This window comes from Corvus kubaryi, unplaced genomic scaffold (assembly GCF_017639235.1).
Source record: "Corvus kubaryi isolate FWS band 111438036 unplaced genomic scaffold, C.kubaryi_AGA036_p1.0 37199, whole genome shotgun sequence".
NCBI classification, from domain to species: Eukaryota; Metazoa; Chordata; class Aves; order Passeriformes; family Corvidae; genus Corvus; species Corvus kubaryi.
Window position 1 is genome coordinate 1484805 of NW_024581056.1, and position 19964 is coordinate 1504768.

General features: G+C 39.4%; 1 long non-coding RNA gene across 1 annotated transcript; it reads right to left on the minus strand.

Moving 5' to 3' along the window:
* Positions 1-1205: 1205 nt before the first annotated feature.
* LOC121661799 lies at positions 1206-17945 on the minus strand. The gene is made up of 3 exons (XR_006015096.1): positions 17934-17945; positions 16545-16546; positions 1206-1439 (listed from the first exon to the last, which is right to left on the minus strand). It is a non-coding gene; the product is annotated as an uncharacterized LOC121661799 (long non-coding RNA).
* Positions 17946-19964: the final 2019 nt, after the last annotated feature.

The window sequence follows — 19964 nt, forward strand, 5'->3', positions numbered from 1 at the left end:
CAGCAGGAGGGGGTGACATGGCCCATCACAGGGGCCCCCCTCAAAGGGGTCCCCAGACCCTGCACCAGAGCACTAGAGATGATGCAACAGACTCTCAGTGTTGCAAGGGACAGTGTCAAAGCCAGCCCCTGCAAGAGGAGACACGTGGGCATTCCCACCTGGCCCAAACTGTATATTAATCCACAGAGTTCTGCACTCTTTGGCATGTGGTGGCGTGTGGCAGCGTGTGGCGTGCAGCAGCATGTGGCGGCGTGGCCACAGCAGTGACGGGGGACCCTCACCACCAGCAGACCAGATGGAGGGGAGCAACGAGACATCGTTGGGACCCTCAGATGGGTGACATGCTTCCACCTAACCTCTGTCACCTCTCCCTGTTCCCCCACCCCCCACGCACACTTCTTTTTCTTTCTCTCTTTCTTTTCTCTTCTCTTTTACTATTAAATAAAATACATCCATTTTTTGGCAACAACATCTAACCTCGTTTGGTTTTAATCTCATTTCTGGGAGTGTTTTGAACCTTCTAAGTTCTTTCTGGTTTATGCTCAGAGACTTAGCTTGCTTTGCTTTCCTGGGTCTAAACAGGATTGTAACAGTGCCTGCGCGCTCTTCCCGGGTTTGCATTCGGGGCCTCACGAGCCAGGCCGCGCTGTCTACTCTGCTCTCAGCTGCGCTGCCGCTGCCTGGCACCACACCCACATCTCGGCCGGGCCCCTGAGCAGCGGCCCCCCCGTGCCCTGCTCCAGCCTGCGTCTCGGCTAGGCGCAGCTCCGCTCCACCGCCACTGCCGCCAGCCACCGCCCGCGCGCTGCCCCTCTCGGTCGGGTGTTCACGGGGCTTGCTCCACCACGCGGTGCGCGGGGCCGGGCGGGCACCGCCAGGTTGCCCCTCTCCTGCCGCACCTCTCTCTGCTGCCGACACTTCAGTTTGCACCGCTCTGCCCGCGCAGGGGAGCTGCCTCGCTGCTGCTCGCAGAGGGCTCGGTCCACGTGGCCTGGGTCGCACAGACTCTGAAGCACACTTCCCTTCACCAAGACACAGCTGACATTGCTCAACAGTTTCAGTAATTAAATAATATTCATGAAAATATTCTTCCATCAACATATATTTTGACTCAAAAATTAACTGTGTCCAAACAGTCTTCCAAAAGTCTTTTGTAAGAATCACATCCCAAGAAACATAGAAAAAGTTCTTAAACAACCATGCCAGGAAGTGTTTCAGTTCCTTTTGAGCTTTAATTAAGCTAAAATTTACAAATCGTTGTTCAAGAATCTTTTCAAGTTTAAGATAAATGTCCATATGCAGCTCTGAGAGCCAAGAGTCTTTGCACGGTTCCTCCATAATCCAGAGAGAATATCCAAACCAAGGTGAGAAGAGAGAGATCTAGAGTGGTTTTTACTCACAAATTTTCTGTCCTTAGGGATCAGTGTCTTGCCAGCATTCTTCACGGTTTGTTACAGTGTGGATACTGCAACATGCGTATCAAACAACAAGGCCCATGGAAAAGAAATATATATGGACTGATTCTTGATAGATATTTCAGAGAGTTGTTTATTTTCCCAGACTCATGGCTGAGGATCTGCCGAGAAACTGCTCAATCACGGGACCCAAGGGTCCTTGCCCGTGCAGGGGAACACAAAACAACCAATGGGGAACGAGGCTGTCCAGGGGCTAGGGAAACCCCGTGTCTCCCCCCCAGTGCCCCTCTCCCAGGGCTACATGGCAGGGGGAGGGCCCCAACAACAAATCAAGAAATTTGCTTTGAAAAGAATATTAAAGGTATTTGCAGTCATTTCTATTAAAACAGATAAAAATAAGACTTTAGAAACCTAGTATATTCACATTAGGGTGGGGGGTTTGGGGTTTTGTTCCTGTTTTGTTTTTTTTTTAATATCCATAACCTGTAATTTTCTAAAAATCATTCAGAAAAAAATTGAAAAAAAATCTCTATAGAACTTACTATTTTGTAATCAATCATTCTTGGTGCATTAACTGCATAGTGTAAGACAGAAATATGACAAAACTGTTAAAGCTTCACAGGTTTTTTTAACAGAACAAACATCATAGGAGTCCCAAGTAATATTTAGTTTAACATCCACAGTACTTTTAAACAACCTGTTGAGAATGTAATATCACATTTTTAGCAAAAGGTTTTTTTATTTGCATTTTTGATAATTGGGAATGTATGATGCTAACCCATGTATTCTGGAAAAATTTAAAAGCGGAACTGGAGAACCTCCGGCCAACTGTGACTACTCTGCACAGTCACAGTGCCAGAGATCTGCTAGGTTGCCTTCATAGCATGCAACTATTCTATAGGATACTGGGATACACTATGGGATATTTATAGAGTGAGATCCTATAGAGTATTCTGGTAACTGCAGGCTGGTGAATCTGACTTTCATATCTTCTAGGATGGAAGCGTTTGCAACCAGGAATATGTTCACTGAGGCTGTGGAGAAAGTCTGTCAGGAAAGTGACAGTGGGGCTTTTTTAATGGAAATCCTGGCTCACCATCTCCCTGGTATCATAGGAACTGTCAATAATCATGTAGATAAGGAGAATCAGGTAGATATAAAACCCTTCACAAAGTTCCAGACTAAAAATCAATAGGAAACTGAGCTACCATGAATTGGAGAAAAGTTACTTGCTTTGTAGGAGATGTATTTCTTTTACATAGATAGAAAATTCCTTGAAGAATGTGAAGAAAATTCCTAAAGATCAAATATTATAATAGGGAAAAATCAGAGGTTGGGTCACTGGTGGATCAGTTTTGAACCTGTTTTTATTCAATATCTTTATAAAAAGGCTTTTACACAGATTATTAAGGAATTCCAGGTGGTCAAGTGCCAAATTAATGACAAGAAATAGCAGAGGATCTCAGAGAATGAAATATGGGAGCAAAAAATTGTCACATGAGCTATAGTATAGATGAAAGTAAGGCAACACATGTAACAAAAATAATCCAAACCGTGTCTATGTGATGCTGAACTCAGAACTGACAGTCTCAGCTCTTAAAAATGATCTGTCAGTTTTCTGAAAGAATATGCTCTGTGTTCAATGGCAGCAAAAAGAGCCAACAAAATGTTCGATACCATCAAGAAGGATATTGAGGATGAGACAGATGGTGTCGTTTTTCTGCAATATAAACCTTGGTACACAGTCTTCTTGAACACTGCATTCAGCTCTGGCCCTGTTACTCAAAGTCTTGTAATTACCAAAAGGGAACATGTATACGCCATGTATACGGAGCCAAGAATGTTTGTTCAAGTGTTAACAGTTTAAATGTCCAAATTACCTAATTAGCGCAGGAAAGCCTCAGTAGTAGCATAAAACTGTTAGATAAAAATCCCTTTTCTCTGGTGCTATGCTTACTCTTACGATGAATTTTGGGTGCTAATGCCAACAGTTTCAGTCTTCTTTTTAGAAAAATGGGGTGAAGAAAATCTACATCAAGTCATCAGCTTCCTGAGTTCTTCAGTGGGAGGCATGTGATTTTCCTAGGGGATGGTTCTTCCTCCTCTGATTTGGATCTCCTTGGGGTTATTTGAATGTGTGGTCTGCTTCCTTATCACTTTGGGTCTGGCCATGCACCTGATAAAGACCAAGAGGGCAGTCCAGAAAGACATCTTTTTAATCAAGCCATGTGAAACACATTTGTTTTCACAGAATGCTTAGAAATAGGCAGCTTTCTTATATACTCATTTAATATGGTGAAGACATATGTTCAGGTTGCAATTGCTATAGCTAGGGTATATCTCAAATGTCCTAATCCTTGTTCAAGACAGGAGGAGTAAAGAAACATTTATTTTGAATTATTTAATAAGTCATTTTAGAATTGCTTGAAGGGGGTAATTTCTTAATTTAAAGGTATTATGACCCAAATAAGCCAAAGCCTTAATTTAAAACACAACATATTTTCAGCTGGGTATATATAAGATATATTCCAATCTGATTGCATATTTACTTTTTACTATACTTTGGGATGCTCGTTTTTTGGATTTTCTTTCTTTTACTGGGCTAGTGAAATTGGGATTGTTTTGCATTATGTAGCAGCGAATCCAAATTCAGATATATTTCCTTAGCTACTAAAAATAAAAGGAGATGCCTAGAAACTGAAAACTGAAAATAATGTGGCATATCAAAAGACAGTAGTGTTAGAGTCTAACATAAGAACACATAAATGCCCCAAAGTGGGACTTTAATGCCTAGGTAAGTACTATTACCTATTTTTATTAGGAAATAATAAGTTAAAAAAGGAGGAAAATAACAAAATACAGCTAAATCATATTTAATGTGATGGTTCCAGTTTCATATACCTTCTGTGCCCAGATTCATCACTTCACACTCAAATCCTACATACATATATGAGCTTTTAGACACTATTCCAAGTATACATAAGCAGTGCCTTTAACGCAGGAGTGCAGCAGTCCCTGAGTAAACTGTGCATGACAGTACATAGCTGGGGTAGCTCAAAGAAGATTAGAAAATGGCCTTGATCCTGCAGCTTGCAGTTCTAGGCTGGAAGGATCAAGATCAATGGCACCTTGTTATAGTGCAATTTCAGCAGCCTCAGCACTACTGTGAAACATCTGTTTCATTTCAGCCCATTTTTAGGGGCTTACTTCACTCCATTCTTGATCACCTTTCTGAAGGCGAAGGGGGAAACCAGCTGGGACTGGCAATGTTTATTCAGTGTTTCATGCTGTATTTCACTAATTTGTTCTATAAAACAGAAAATGAAACTTGTTCATCAGTAATTGAGATGGATCAAATGACAAGGAAAACAAATTGATCCAGGAATCTGATTCATCACTCTGCTATTGCAAAGGTTGCAATGTGCACTTAGTCAGCCAGCCTGTGAGAAGATAAAACTTTCAAGGGAAAACCTTGGGGCTGGAAAAACAGCAAACAACGTGGTTACTTATTCAGTCTTGTCAATGTCTTTCCTTCATCTGTTTTTAAAGATGTGGCAAGAACTCTGTTGAAAACAAGTGCTCTGTGTAAAATTTTCAGATTGGTAAGATTTGAAATAGAAAATGTCATCCTTGTCTCAACACCACATTATCAGAATTAATTTATTTAGGTTTACAAGGGCCTCAATCTCTCAAAGACATTAGGATGCTCCCAGTTTTGTGTATGTGAGAAGATTCAACTCTAACACTTTAATGAGCATATAAAGTGAAAAAGCTGTGGTCACATTTCTGTTATGAGAAAAAGCCAGACAGGCTTTTTGATAAGGAGATTCAAGCTGTGTGAACTTCTAAAGGTAAAATGATGCAAATCACATCAAGGTGATAAATAGTTAAAATTATGCTTTTTAAAATAATAACATATTGAATATTGAATATGGTCTGTCAGCAGTTAGAATTCTTTATGTTGAATGTTTATAAACACATACACACCCCAAAAGAAACTTCATTAAAAGATTGAAGATGGAGGTAAGGTTTATGAGAGTTCTCTGCAAGTCAAGCAGTTTCATGAGCACCAGAACTAATGAAGCCTGGTTTCTAAAGATTTGTGTCTCAGGGTTGATTTGTGAGCCCTGACTGATGAGTTCCTTGCAGCAGAGACACATTAAAGAGCTCTGCTGGAGTGGGTTCTTTCTAGTCTCATAAAAAGTGAACTGCCACAAGCTCTTCCATAGTTGGGCAAATAAGTGAAAATATTCATGATCATCTGTCTTGGGCCACTTACAGACCCAAAACTTGTGAAATATTAATATCGGTGAGGCCTCTACATAATTCTGACAGCTTTCTTGAAATAAATGATGGAGTTTAAGAATTACGTGGTGGCGAGTGGATAAAGATAGCAGCTTTTCCACACCTGAACGTGAATATATTGTAACCAAACCAAGTAAAACCATTTCAATACCTTCCTTTGTTTTTCTTTCAACATGTACTTATGCCAGATAAATTAATTTAAAATGTGCACTGTTCTCCTAAGTTTAATGTGCTCCTTTATTTCCAGTTAGGCAAAAGAAATATATTGGCTATTCCTGTGGTGTAACCATGTGAGAACATTTAAGTTTCATTGTATGATATATTTCTCTAAAAATTTGAAACAGATCCTCTTACTCAGAGAAAAAGAAGACCCCAAACTCTTTCATCAGGTGAGGTAGGTATGTTCAAAAGGAAAAAGCAAAATGCTGTCTGGCACTTACCAATCCTGCTTTTGAAAAATTACCTCTTCAGAGGACAGTGTTCACCTATAGTAGTGGTGGGGGGAAAGTGAACATGTTGTGCAAGTTTACATATTTGTGAAACTACATGATTTTAGCATATGGAAAGGCTATTATTTATTATGTTCATTATTTATTACCCACATGTTAAAATACAAAGGAAAAAGAATATGGTTTGATTTTTTTCTTTACTGCTCTGTAGGGACAAAGAGTGTTCATGAAAGAGATGTTTATTCTTAGCCCAGAAATTAATTCATAAAACAAAGCAGAAACCCACCTGGAGAATGGATGTCCTGAAATCTTTATATCAAAAGTTCTATTTTCCCATTTTTCCTTAAAATTCTACAAACGCTGGCATCTCCTGAGATGATTCTGTGTCTGAGGATGTCTGCACATTCCCCACTTCCCTTCCCAATCCAAGTGACTTTGTAACTGATTTCTATTTGGCCCGTGTTCAGGCACTGATACCTGAGCTGCAGAGATTTCCAGTCACAGCTGCAGCTAAAAATAACTTGATTAAAACCTGACTGGGCACTTGAAGAATTCACAAAATTAAATTTATTTGGTCTCTTGTATATGTGACAAAAATCAGACTACATTCTATTCATGTTCTGTTTCCTTTGTAGAGATAATGGTGATTTTCCCATACTGTACAGAAAATGCAACACTAACATGCTGCATGAGAGAAAATTTGGAATCTCACAAACAGAAATTCATAAAGAAAAGAAAAGGTCTATAATTATTTTCTATTTTTGATCTGTTAAACACTTCAGGAATTAGAAAACATCACCCTATCATTAATTTCAGCAATGCCATTGTGTAATTTTACCAATAAAGGAAAAAAACAGAAAGGTACAAAATACGACTTACAGAAAGTCAATGTATCTTTGATCCCATGATGGAAAACAGTGATTTTAAAGGCTCTCCTCCAAAATATTTTTTCTATCCTAAAGTGCAGGTCAAATTAATATAGATCTGCACAGATTTGATAATGAAGTGATTTTTTTTTCTTTTCCTCAGTGATATTCAACTGTTGGATAATAATTTGTGATGCATTTTCTTGTTTTTCTGGGTTTGATTAACTTATTTTATTCTGGCATGAGGTTTTCTGGGAATAATTATATATGAACCAGAGGGTGTGTTTTTAATTTTCATGCTCCAGGCTTGTACAATGTTTTCATTATGATTTATTCTAATTGAATCAGAAGCCATAAATCTACTCTTCAAAGGAATCACAGTCTTTGCAGATTGATAATTATAACTCTTGTCTGTCAGATTTATCTTAACATCTAAATGATACCATAAAAATGCAAACCAAATCATTCTGTAAGAAGCTTAGCCTTCATGTTTATAGCTGTGTAATGTTCAAAACCTTCACTTCAACAGAAGAAAGCAGTAAAGTTAGGAAAAAAACAACCCAAAAGGTTTTTAAACACTGTAAACTGCATTTATTATCCAAGATATAACTACTACATATATAAAACAAGTTTCACACAGAAAGCAAAGTAAACTGTGACATTTTATATTTGCTTCAGCTTCAGATTTTATATAGAAAGGTTTCAGGTGGATTTTATTATACTAGCTTGCCAGTGCAGTAACCCACTCCTATCCCATCTGTCCAAACAGAGGTAAAGTTAACTTTTTGCCTTTTTTTGGAGAAATTCAATTACAGACTGATTGTTTTACATAGTTTCATATTCAACAAATCTATTCATATCCAGGCTTTATTTCCATTCAAATTATTTCTGGAGGGCATTTTCCCCTTGTTTTTCAAGAGGAGGCATCAAAGGTGAAGATCAGTGAATTCAAACAACCTGTGGAATTCTTCCCTTGCCCTGAGGAAATTCTGTTTGAATATGAATCAGTAGTGCTAATTAGATGAATAGGCAGATTGTTGAGTATTTTACTTCAGCCTGTTAAACTCTGAATGTGTAAAATTGTTATTTCAGTGCTTTGCTGTCCTCAGAGAAATTGCTTATTGGAATTACCATACTATGTTTGTGGGGAGATGGTGGAGTTAATTACAGCTTTCTTGTCTTATATTAATATTCTTTCTGTTTCTTCAGTTTAGAAATTTTCTGGCTTGGATTTGTTTGGGTTTTTAAATGTCATTAAACCCAGGTATTACCTTTTCAAGTTAAAGATAGCAGAGGTATACTGCTGTAAAAACCTAAGATAGTTTCTAGGATCGGTCTTCTCAGACATTCAGGATATCTAAGCAAACACATATGCATAGTATTATTGCACCAAGGTGATTTTTTTCTCCCTTTCTAATTTTTTGTGAATGAGATTGCTCATGCAAGTCTGCAGATAGGGGTGTTCAGGGGCAATAATAAAATGAATGCACATGTTCAGCAAGCAATGATTCCTTTTGCCAGAATTGCTGATTGGTCATTTACATTAAGCAAGGAATTGCAGCACAGAAATTCCTGACTTGTCCCCTACCAAACATCCACATTGCTTTCACACAGCCACACTTGCCATTCCAGCACTGGTTCAAGGGATGTTAGCTTGAAGTCACTGCTTCAGTGTTGAAGGAAACTCAGTTTTTATGGGAGAGAGAAAGAGGCTGTACATCTTCCCCCTAATCGTGTTGCATCACTCAGCTAGGAACAGGAGCAGATGTTGGCAATGTTAACAGGGGTAAAGAAGGATAATTCTGCTAGTCCCCTGGGAACCAGAGGAAACTTCTGTCTAGTGCTCTATTAGACATAAGACTGCCATTATGTATCTTTTCTCTTTTCACTTTACCAGAACACTGACAATGCTGAGAAGGTGAACACCAGTTAGTCTCATCTATTTTGCATCAAGAGATATTGCCACTGACAGGAAAAGGAAATAAAAGTTAGGTAAGGAAATTTAAGAAAAAAACACTGAACAAACCAAGTATGACACTTCAGACAAGTATGACACTATAAATTGAAAGCAGTAGGTGTGATCCTCTTTCTATGACTTTTACCAGAGAAACCACATTTTCCCCTTGTTGAATAACCTAAAAAATTCTGATAGACTCACTAGCAAATTTTTAATACGGCAGGACCATGACCATGAGCAACTATTATGGGGAAAGCTTTTGTACTTTTTTTAGGAAAACAACACAAATGAGTACATTCCTGAAGTGTCTGTACGCTCACAGATGCAACACAGGGAACACACAAGAAAAATTAGAAGTCAGTGAAAACTACAGGACCATAATCCCTTTGGTTTCACAGAGACATGATGGGATAGGTCACACAATTAGGGTTGTGCCATGGATGGATACAGGTTGTTTAGGAAGGTAGGCAGAGAGGACAAGTTGCAAGTGAAAGAGGAGCAGGATCAGAGAATTCTGCCTTGGGATGGGTGATGAGACATTTGAGAGGTGATGGATCAGGATTAGAGGTCAGGTCAGTGTGGAAGATGCCATGGTGGGTGTTTGCTACAAACTGCCTGTTATGCTCTGATTAGCGAGAGATGCCTCTGCCTGAATTAAGGTGAAAATGAGAACATATGCCAAAGTCAACAATACAGATTTTATTTAACATTAAGTGTGAGGTAAACATGTTGAAAGAAATCAGAAGAGCTGGGGAAGGAAGGAGGAGAGAGAGAGAGAGAGGTCAAGCAGAAGGTAGTCACCACACATGGATACAGAGGCTTCACGTTGGTCCTTCTTCACCCAGGGCTTCTCAGTGGTGGGGGTCCCAGAGTCATCCTTCTGAGGTTACCACCTTTATACAGTCCAAGTTCTCGGTATCCACAGGGCAGTCGCAGATGCCTTTCCCATAACTTGGGGTGATATGCATGACAGTAGTTCCTTCCTTTCCCAGTTTGCCACAGTGGGAATTTTTGTCCAGAGATATTAAGCAGGATGTGGTAAACCAGTCTCACCTCACCAGTCCTGGAATTAGCACCTTCCTGTTGCAATTTCTAATCTCAAGTTCCCATTGTGGTGGTTGATCTTATAGCAAGTTCTTTCTGTGGCCTTGACAGTGTTTTGAGACAGGCAACTGTGCTCTTTACATCTTTACCCTGCCTGTTCAGGGGGAAGCAGCAGATGAGGTCTATTCAGACACCTGGAAGAAACCACATATGTGCAAGCTTTTCACCTCATAGGTGATTTGAATCACTCTGACGTCTGCTGGAGGAGGAACACAAAAAGGAACAAGGAATTTTTGAGGTTTTGGGATCACATTGATAAGAACTTCCAGTCAGAGGAAGCTAACAACTTCCTGACAGAGCAGTTAGGAAGGGAAGATGCTCAGCTGGGTCTCGTGCTTACAAAAAAAGGAAGGGCTTGTTGGAGCTGTGCAGGTCAAAGGCAGCCATGATGGCAATTACCATGAGGTGGAGGAATTCAAGATCCTGAAAGTAGGGAGCAAGGCTAAAAGCAAGATCATATCCCTGGACTTTGTGGGACAACTTTGGCCTCTTCCATGGTCTGCTTGAACAAGTCCCATCAAATAAAGCCCTAGAGGGAATAAGAGCCGAAGAAAACTGTTTTATATTCTGGGATCATTTCTTTCAAGTTCAAGAATTGTCCATTCCAAAAAGTAGGAAAGGCAAAAATGCCAGGAGGCCTGCATATTTGAAGAATGAGCTCTTGGCAACTTCAATAGATGAGAAGGAAGCATACAGAATATGGAAAGCAGGGACAGAAGCCTGGGATACACTGTCCAAGCATGCAAAGACACAGGAAAGCCAAAGCTCACCTGGGATTGAATCTGGCAAGGGAGGTCAAAGGCAAAGCAAGAACTTGTATAAGTACTTAGGTAGCAAAAGGAAGACTAGGGAAAATGTGGACCCACTGCTGAATGAGGTTGGAGAGCTGGTAACAGAGGCATGGAAAAGGCTGAGACATTTAATTACTTCTTCACAACAGCCCTTTCTAGCTGGATCAACCTTCAAAAATCCCAGGCTAGAGAGAAAATCTGGAGCAAGGAAGATGTACTATTTGTGGAAGACAATCATGTCAGGAAATACTTAAGGACACTAGACACACCCACTTTAACAGGGGGTGAGATTAGATGGTGCCATGCTCAGCATATAAAGCTGGGGGAAGAAGATGGAAGTGGGGGGGGGGCATTTGGAGTGATGGTATTTGTCTTCCCAAATCATTGTTATGGAAGATGGAGCCCTGCTCTCCTGGAGGTGGCAGAGCACCTGCCTGCCCATGGAAAGCAGTAAATTAATTCCTTGCTCTGCTTTGTACGAACGTGTAGCTTTTGTTTTATCTAAACCCATGAGTTTTCTCATGTTTACCCTTCCAGTTTTCTTTCCCATCCCACCAGGGAGAACGTGAATGAATGGCTGTGTGGGGCTTAGTTGCCCTACGAGGTTAAACCATGACCTCCCTATTTAAAGCACCATCACTGCTGGGACTTAGGATGTCCCACTATATTCTGTATTTACAAGTACAATTTAACTAACAAAGTGAAACCCCAAAGTTTTGTAGTATTGTGCAAAGATTTAAAGGGTTTCTGATCACAGTCACAGAAGAAAACAATGAAATAATGGAGGACACTGATGTATGCTTCCGCTTAATAAAACATGGCACACAAAATAAGAAGATGAAAACAAACCAGTAGAGAGACAAAAGCAAATCAGCCCTATTTCTGCACTGGTTGTGCCAGGAAACTGTTGAAGAAGGCAGATAGGATAAGGGAGAAAAGTGAGATTACATTTCCCAGAATATAGGACAACATCAGGTCAATTCCCTGAGAAGAAGTTATATTCTAAAGTTACTTGTATAGAAGTAGAAACCTTTTCAGGTGTAACAATCTATAAAGATTCCATTTATGAGTTAATTTCCCGATTTTTTGAGGGAAGTAAAAAGTATTTCTGAAGTTCCCTTTGATTTTATCACCATTTCATTGCATAGAATATTTCAAGTATTTTTTTGTTTTGGTTTGGTTTCATTCTGTTTAGGAATGCAAACATTTAAAAAATGAGTATTTTTTGATGTCTACCAGAAACCTTACACTAATTGCATGATGACAAAAAAAGATATTTGACTTACCTGTTTGTTAGTGCTACGATCCATCCTATTGCATATGAATTTACTAGCATATAATTTTAAATAGAAAAATAAGCTGTTTAAAACTATGTAGGTTTTGGAGGTAATAACTTTGAAGTTTTTTTCAAGAATCCATCTGGACCAACAGTTTTACTCTCTGCTATGTCTTTAAAACCATTAATTATTTCTCCTACAGTTATTATGTTGCTGTTTCAAGCATCACATTGTTCTAACTTCAATTTAGCTAATTTTAGATTTTAAGCTGCTTCTGTGCCTAATTGTTATTAAGAATCTGATAGTTATGTAATGATTTGAATTAGGAAATGAATTTCAATTAACTTCCTTTATATTCTCTAAAATAATGTCACTGAGTTTTTAAACTGCATTTTCCCAGTCTTCATCATTGAAATATACATTTTTTAATTCCATAATTCTCATAGTAATAGATTCAGCTCAATTCTCCATCGTTTCTTATATGTCATGTATATCGATTTACTTCCCTAATTCTACAATATTTTAAATAATGCTCTTCAGCTATTGTTTTTAATAGTATATCTATAAAACTGAATTTTATTGTGAGAAAAAGGATATGATATGATATGATATGATATGATATGATGATATGATGTGATGTGTTTGTAGAGGCGTAAATTTGCCTCTGGATGTTCTTTATATCTGAGAACAATTGCAAACATTTCTGTAAATCAGTGTTTTGCATGTAAAATTTGAAAAAATATAACTTGTATGGGAGTGCAACCAACCTTTTCAATCACCATATGGTGCATGAACTTTCAAAACTGACTGAAATCTAATGTAGCATGAGAATATGAGAAAAAAGTGAAAATTGAAAGTCTCTCTCACTATGACTTCTCCCAAATTTATCATTAGAAACATTCTCTGTGTTATTCTTCATGTACCTGTTCACCAGTGATAATTAATTTGTTGAAGAAATAGAACTATTTTAGTGACTGACTTTTTTTCTTCAAGAAGGCTTGAACACTCAGCATCATCACATTACATATCTACTTAAAAAAATATTTTTAATTTTTTTGTCAGAAAAAAGTATATTACTATGGCCATAAAGCTAATAGTGATATTTGACTGTCATTATGCAAGAATTATGGAGAAATGCATTTGAACACTTCTAGCAGGCAATTGGAGCCACCTGAAACAGTGATGTACAGACAAATCCATTGTAATTACTGTTGTCCTTGATGTTGATAATGATAGTTGCAGACAGATTGCTGTAATGGCAAGAAGAAATATTGCTGTCTTCCAAAACTACTCATCTGACTCTGATGTCGATCAAATCTTATACAGAAGAACTAGAGCAGTGCTGAAAAAGTGGTATCAAAGTGTTGAGGGGCACAGGCTCAGTTTCCCAGGGGGAACTTCTTCCATGAAAATACTGCTGGTTTTCAATGGGACATTAAAGTTCTCTTTGCTTAGGGGAGCGAGCAACTTGTTTCTATGCAGTTCTCTTTGCAGAGATGAGCTTTCCTCTGAAACATTTTAAAACAAGGTTATCAGCAACAAACACACAGGATCATCAAATTTCAGTGAAAGTTTGAGACGGGAAAATTTGCCCAATGAGGAGACTATCCTTGCTACCTTTACTTTATGAACACTAAAGTATTTGGATAGAAAACATAGTCTTAAGCAATAAAATAAGCATAGATCATCCAAGGTAAATGTCCTTACTACAGAAAATTGTGCTAGGAAATAATATTAGTCTTTAAAAAATCCACAGTTTAAAACTCTTTGTGAATTCAGAAAAAGATCTTAGAAATATATAGCTCTTATTTTGCTTGTCCAAGAGTATGTAAAACAAAGATATTAGGCTATATTTATTATTCATTAAAATATTTTTCCCAAAACATTCATCTCAGACAAACTATACAAGAAAATCGTCAGATGATAGAAATAATTCTTCTAGACACACTAATTTTGGTGAGGTGGTTATATGGACAGTCAAGACAAGATTTTTATGTTTAAACCAGATGAAACTGATTGGACTTGAGGACACTTGATACTGTGGGTCTATGTAGATGGAGCTGAGGGTGCTCAGCACCTAGATGATATTACCAGCCTAGAGAGTTAACATGCTAATTGGCCTCCTTTCAGCTGTCCTTGCTGCGACATGGCCTTGGATTACCAAATGACAAATTTACCTTGCAACTATGCAATTTTCTGTGCTTTCTTTCCTCATATAGCTTGGAGAAATGTTAATGATAGTTGTGATTTGCTGTCCTTGTATTTAACAGTTTAGCCACTGGCTAATGGGAAGAAAAACTGTGGACTTAATGCACTTATAGTCTAAACTTTTTATGAAATGGTCAGATACAGATTTCTCTAAATCCAGACAAGATAAAATTCTCCTTGATGAAGAGCCTGAAACATTTTCCAGAGCATGCTGAGGCACTGAACCACAGAAATGGGGGTACATGATTTGGCAGGGAGAACTTTCCCAGTTCTCAGAGACAATTTGAATAAGAGAGTTTTCAGCACCCAGCTAAGTAACACCGACGGGAACCAGCCTTGACAGTAGCGAAAAATAGCATTTGCTGTTCCTGATAAACTGTGTGTTGTCTCCTGTCTTGGCACGCTCAGAGAAGAGCTGATGCATAACCCATGCAATCTGAACTTCGTCTCAAACTCTGAGTCAGTTATTTCAGCATTTTCTTCTCTTGGAGGCATAGTGGTATAAATCTTGTTGAATTCAGCAGGGCTTAAACACATTCTGAATTGTTTTTCTACATTAGGGCTTTAGGTGAATTATATGAAGAAAAGAAAAAGAAATCTTCATAATCCATTGATTTTGATCCTCCTGCCCTGGATGGGACTGCATTGTAGAAAAGACAAATCCAACCTAAAGGTTCAGAAAAATAAATGTTATTTATAAAAATATACATACTTTCTACAAAACTAAGAATATTTTCTGAATACCTTAATTCTCTGCTAACTTCTTATTTCCAGTTCTTCATAGAATAGAGTAACTATAGAGACATTTAATTTGCAGACCAGTCTTCTTAACATGTTGACTGATACGAATTGTCGAGCTTTACTTCTTTCTCCTTAAATCTTCACCCACACGATGTGCTTTGAGTGTGGCTGTTATAAAAGTAGTTGTTCAAGGGATATTGTACTGTGGGAAATATAACTTAGCTTTCGTATCTGGTATGAGATAACCTATGTGCAAATAGTCAGACTGTTAACTATTGTCATCTCTGTTCAAAGAAAAAAATAGAACAGAAATACTACTCCCTTTCAAACAAATTTAGAGGAAAACCTATTTGAAAACTGCAAACAGCATCAAAATCTCTAGGAATTGCAATATTTTCTTTGTAATAAGCTAGTATATGGAATGAAAGTTAGTTTGAATTCTGAGAAAAATGCTCATATTTTATCCATCAACTAGATGGCCTCATATTATAATCCTCTGACTTGTAAAAATGGATTGAATAATTGCAACAGTAGAGAGTTTGATGCACATGAAAATGGCACAACAACTTAAACATTACAGGCCAAACAAAAAAAACCATGAAGTGCCCAAATGAGTTTAAATCAGAGGACTTATGACTTGTAGCAGCAAGTGTAGCTAATATTTTCAATGTGAATGAAAGCGGGCAGATCCAGTGAAATTTAAGATGTAGTAGAGTACCCACTAAGATAATGAATTCAGGGTTGGAAGGCAACAAAAAAGAGAAGACAGTAAATGAACACATTTGAAGAGGACAAAATTTTTAAAGGTAGCATAAATTTTTCCAGTATTTTGCCTGAAGTTGGATAATCCTGAGAATATATTATGGCTTACACTGATCTTGGAGAAAGAGCTATCATTTAACCTCCTAAAGTAGACCTAGTAATTCAAACAGACCCAAGGATGCAAATCACGATATAAAACCCTAAGACATTGCCTATATTTGCATGAAACCCAGCAGCTGGTGAAGTCAATCGCAAGGGACTACAGCGGGGCAATTACTATCCATTTTATATCCTATATGTACATGCTGATGTAGATGTAAACAAAAACATTAGAGCAAAACCACCCTTCCTGATCAGCAAGTTAGATTTGCTGGAAATGAGATACCACATACGAAAATGTTAACATTAAAGTTGGAGGACTAGGGTTTTGTCTTTTTCCTTGTAATGAGATATTGGAAAAAATATTGGTTTAGAAATCAAAAAAGTATTTGTTGATTCTTCTAAGTAGTGGGCCTGGCTTTGGGTTTTTCCTATAGATCAGCCCTGTATCTCAGTTCCATGGAAGATGTCCTAACTATAAAATTAGCAAGACATCAGAAATAAATCCCTACACAGTGGGCAGCAGAAAGCACAAAAAAAGTGCACAGCTCTGTAACCTGGTAGTTACACTCCTGTGAATGATCATAAACCTGGATCCAGACATGGCTTTTATTCCGTGACTTCTTGATGCCAAGTATATAAATAACCATTAGTCTATCGAACTCTCTGTAACTTAGTTTCCACATATGAAATGATTAGTGCTTCCTAATGTTTTAGAGTTGTTTTGAAAATGAACTATAAACTGTAAATAATTCTCTAAATTAATAGTTTCTTCATATTAAGCTACAACATGTACACTCAAGGCTGTCAAACTACATTTTCAGAATGTTGAATAAACCATGTTATTCAGTGACTATTCTAAGAAATATATGCCAAATGTCATAGGAAGAGCAGGGTAAATAAATAAATATCTAAAAGGAAAAAATGCATAGGTTTTACTGTAAACTTCCTTATTCTAAACATCTTAGAATGATAAATACATTTTCTCAGATTATCTGCAAAGGCACGTTGAGACCACAATCTAACCTCTCCTGTGATTAAGCTGTTCACAAACCTTTCATAGTGATGGATGTAAGAAGTATCAAAAAATCCTTTCCTCAAAACAGCATTATCAAATTTACCCTACATACAGGGGTTTTTTTAATTGAACTATGAAAAGTTTAGTCTCTTGCTCATTTTAGGAGTTTGCGCAACATTTTGAAGACAAATGCATGGCACAGTGACAAATAACATGTAATAACTGTTTTAAAATTGGCTCAACATATGGATATAGAATTAACATGAGTTGTAGCACAGTTGCTCACCAACTTACTGAGGTTAAACTACTTAGCAGCATGAAAAACTTTGAATGTATCATCTTGTCAGGGTGCAGAAGTGGTGAGCGGAGCTTTGGACACAGTTCAATCTTGACTCTGATGAAGACAGACTTTCTCTTCTCCAGTGTAAAGCATCCTCAGGTCAGGCTTGTTTTACTTCACTTTCACCATGCAGAGGAGTGCTTAACATGCCTCAGCAAACTCTTTCAAATATATCATGTCTGCAGATACAACAGATGTTCCTACACCAGCTCATTTCCTTTGCGTCTCTCTGATGGAAAATGGTGGCTGTGTGTCATGGTGCCTTAGAAATTACCTATCCCTGTGAGAACACTTCCTTCTCAGCTTTTAGAGGGAAATATCTCAAGTATTTAGGATATACTAGATATGTACAGAGACAAGTATGCTATAAGAAATTCAGAAATTGTCTGTGATGTAAGCACATTTGTACAAAGTAGAGAAAGTGCATGAAAAAATTAATATACCATCTCACCACTATAGAGGAATATGGTTTGTACAATCATAGAATCATAGAGTAATAGAATCATAGAATCATTAAAGTTGGAAAAGACCTCCAAGATCACAGAGTCCCATCTTTGGCCAAACACCACCTTATCGACTAGGCCATGGTACTTAGTGCAACATCCAGCCATTTCTTGAACATCTCCAGGGATGGTCATTCCACCACTTCCCTGGGCAGTGCTGTTACAATGCTTAACAACCCTTCCAGTGAAAAAATTCCCCTGATGTCCAACCTTGGACCTCCTCTGATGCAACTTGTGGCTGTGTCTTCTTGTCCAGTCACTTGTTGACATGGGAGAAGAGCCTGACCCCCACCTGGCTACACCCTCCTTTCAGGGAATTGTAGAGAGTGAGAAGGTTCCCCCTGAGCCTCCTTTTCTCCAGACTGAGCCCACACAGCTCCCTCAGCTCTGCTCCTCATCAGATTTGTGCTCCAGACACTCCCCCAGCTCCACTACCCTTCTCTGGACATGTTCTAGCCCCTCAATGTCCTTCCTGAATTAAGGTGCCCAGAACTGGACATAGGATTTGAGGTGTGGCCTCACTGGTGCCCAGCACAGGGGGGACAGTCACTGCCCTGGTCCTGCTGCCATGCTATCACCGATACAGGCCAGGTGCCATTGGCCTCCTTGTCCACCTGGGCACTGCTGCCTCATGTTTAGACACAGTTGACCAGCACCCCCACATCCTTTTCCACTGGGCCTCTTTCCAGCCAAAATAGAGCCCTCTAATCATGGATGACCTGTAGGCATCTGAGAAAACAATTGCACTGAAATTAATTAGAAACACAGAAGACAGTCCTCTATTCCTCAAAGAAGTATATACCAGCTGCAATCTACAAAAAGCACCCCTTGATACCACTCTCCTTCGGTCCAGCTAAATCTTATTTATTCCACTGTGGGAAACTGCAAGGAATTCTCTAAAAAATAGATGGTCTAGGACAAAATTAAGTCAAACAAGACCACATTGTATCTGAGAACCGGTTATTGATAACAGAAAAAAACCCGCAAAAAAAAGGACTTGTCCTATTAAAGAGGACTAGAAAAGACAAAAAAGGAGGAAGGAAAATGGAAAAGGATGGGGGAGGAGAGAGAGAGAGAGAGAGAGAGAGAGAAAGAGAGGGGAGACAGAGAGAAAAAGCAAGTTTTACTACCAGAGGGTCAGGGAGTGCTATCGACATCCAGGTGGTGGGTGGGGTGTGCACACTGCCTGCTAGGGAGCCTGAGCAGCTCTCGGAGAGACGCGGCTCCACAGGCACAGCTCCCGTGGTGATGGGCAGCCGGACACGCAGCGAGTGAGTGGGCGCTCAGGCAGGAGGTCCAGATCCTTGGACACGGTTGTGGCGGGGATCACAGCGAGGGGCTGGACCAGAGAGGCAGGTGGATCAGGCAGGAACGCAGGGACGTAGGAGGCAGGGTGTCGGGCAGGAACACAGGGAGGAAGGGCAGGCAATGGGCAGCTGGTCTCCAGCCAAGCGCCCAGCAAGAGAGAGAGGACGAGTGAGTGAAGGCCTAAGCAAGGGCCAGTGAGGGCAGAAGAGCCAAAAGGCAGGCTGGAGCCAGGGCAAAAAAGACAAAAAACAGGCTAAGGCCCAGACAAGAAGCAGACCTCAGCAGGCTGGAGCCAAAGCAAAAACACAAAGACACAAAGATTCAAAAGGCCCCCAGACTCAAAAAGCCCCAAAAAGACAAGTCTCAAAAAGCCCAAGCCAAAAAGCCCAAAGCCAAAAAGCCCAACTGACTAGCCAAAGCAAAAAGCGCAAGACCCAAAAGCCCCAGAGGTTGTGTCACAGTTACTTTTATACCCCCTGGCCCCTCTCAAGTCTGCCTGCTGACAGGAGACCATTGGCCCAGTCCAACCTTGCACTGCAGTGTATTGCTGGAGACCTTTCGCCATCTGATTGGAGAAACATCTCTGGGGAGTACAGTGTCCTTGATGGTCTCCTGCTGACTGCCTGTTCCATGTGAGATGGGAAATGGTTGCCAGGCAAAGTCTCCCCAGAGACAAGGCTTTCACCCATCTTCTCCTAGTTGCCTCCTGCAAGTGGCACATGTGCATCCTCCCCCACATGCCTCTGACACCCAGTATGGAGACAAAAATCAATATTTAATTGGCTCCTCACCAAGACCAATCCATTTTACAATTTCTTCGG